Genomic DNA, 2,442 nt, shown 5'->3' with positions numbered 1-2,442 from the left:
TATTTTTCATTTCAAATCTCGTTTTTTTAATTCAGATATGAAATTAAACATTTTTAAAAAAATCCAAATTACCACAATAAAAATTGTTTTTTACTAATGCAACAAAAATCAATTTAATAGAAAAAACAATATTTACTAATGCAAATTACCACATTCAATATTTTTATATCTAACCAATTGCATCAATTAATTTTTTTCTATTAAATTGATTTTTTTTGCATTAGTAAAAAACAATTTTTATTGTGGTAATTTGGATTTTTTTTAAATGTTCAATTTGATATCTGAATTAAAAAAAAGATATTTGAAATGAAAAATAGATTTTATTGCATTAATTTTTGGAAAAAAAAAACGAATTTTAGTTATTTTTCTATAATTATTTTGCAAGTTGGTTCCCCAAAATAGGAATCAAGTGCAAGTTGGTTCCCCAAAATGACGATTTTGAAAGTTGGTTCCCCAAAATATGAATCAAGTGCAAGTTGGTTCCACAAAATAGGAATAAGGTGCAAGTTGGTTCCCAAAAATGACGATTTTGAAAGTTGGTTCCCCAAAATAGAAATTAGGTGAAAGTTGATTCCATTTTGGTGCAATTGCACCTAATTTCTATTTTGGGAACCAATTTTCAAAATCGTCATTTTGGGGAACCAACTTGCACCTGATTCCTATTTTGTGGAACCAACTTGCACTTGATTCCTATTTTGGGGAACCAACTTGCATGATTATGATGTAAATATAAATGTAAATAGCAACACCCATGTTTTACTTATATCATGTAATATCGGAATTGACTGCTTTTAAAACAAAATAATTTCGATTGTACTCTTAAATGAGGGTGCATATTTGTTATACTTTTATATATTAAAATTGTCTAATTATATTATATAATATTAAAATTAAATCCACTATTAGCAACATAGCCTTATTAAAGAAGATGCTCTAAAATGAAGGAAAAATATAGCCTTAAGGGTATGTTTGGTACGTGGAACAATGTGTAACAGCACAAGACACACTTGTCCCATGTTTGGTGTGTTTCTAAGTGGAACTAAGTGGAACACGTATGGGACACGCCTGTTCACCCTCACCCCTAGCACTAAGTGGAACAAGACATATTTGACAAATATACAATAACCCTAATACCCATCTACCGTCTCCATCCACCTCCATCGATTTCTTCACAAGAGACCTCCATCTCCATCGATTTCTTCACAGGAGACCTCCATCTCCATCGATCTACCGTTTCCTAAATGTGATTATAAACCGTTAAAATTTTATTTTTAAATTAAAAATAATTCGCTAAAGCAGAATCGGCCCTTGTTACAGGCCAGGGGGCCATAGCCTAACAACAGAAGCCCAAAGGGCATTATCCGCCCGTCTGCTATTATGCCCAAGCCCGATAGGTTTACTTTTAGTGGAAACTTTTTTTTACCGTTTCAGATTTCATTCTCAGGATTCACGATATCTTCTCTCTCGCTCTCTGCCATAGACTTCTGGTATGTCCATCTTCTGTTTCTTGTATGAACACCAGGTGTAATTCTCGTGATGCTACATTTGACATTAACGAGGTAGAAAGTGTGGTGAATACCAATGATCTCGATTTCTTTGATTGGGACTTCGATTTCCTTGATGGTTTTTGTTGGTTTGTCTTGAGCACCAAGTGTTTGATTAAATGACCCAGTGTGTAATATGCCTGCTTTTACTATAATCTAGTAGTGAAAGAAACGGTGGCATTAGGTTTTCTTGTAGGAACATAAAAGATTGAGGGAGGGAGGGGGGGGGGGTTGGGAAGTTAAATTCTCCCCATCTGTTTTTGTTGTTGGTCTGGTCGATGTTGGTGGCTGGAAAGTCACCATAGACTAGGGTGAAGGTATCTTCTTTATAGAGTCGTATTGCAATCTCAGTGTTTAGGCCGTAAAATGCACTGCCATCACTTGGTATTTGGTTTTTGTTGAGAAAACTAATGTGAAACCATGAGAATATTTAATTTGAAGCTTTTACTTGTATATGGCATGGCATGAATTGTTAATCTTAATGTTTTATTGCGGACTGTCTATTAGCAACATCCACTATAGGATAATTAGTTTCACCATTTTAGGACTAATAAACTAAGTAGTAGCATCCTGATATCTTGTTGGAACTAAAACATAGGGATGACAGAGGGTTTCCATCTCAATATCTTGTTGAAACAAATAATCATGATACACACATACACACTAAACTCACACTTCTCTGTTTATGTTTTTCTTAATTTCCCTTTTTTTTTTTGTTTCCATGATCTTTTTGATGATTACTATGGATTTTGAGATAATCAACAATCTTTTAGGGTTTTAGTTTCTTAAAATTTTTAGAACCTTTTTGGTCAATATTGTGTGATGCATCTCATCTATGGTCTTCATTGGAACAAGAATGTTATACACACTAAAATCATATTTCTGCGTCTTTTTTTTG

This window comes from Cynara cardunculus (genome assembly GCF_001531365.2).
Source record: "Cynara cardunculus var. scolymus isolate 2C chromosome LG 1, CcrdV1, whole genome shotgun sequence".
Classification (NCBI taxonomy): Eukaryota; Viridiplantae; Streptophyta; class Magnoliopsida; order Asterales; family Asteraceae; genus Cynara; species Cynara cardunculus.
This window is presented reverse-complemented; position numbering follows the sequence as displayed.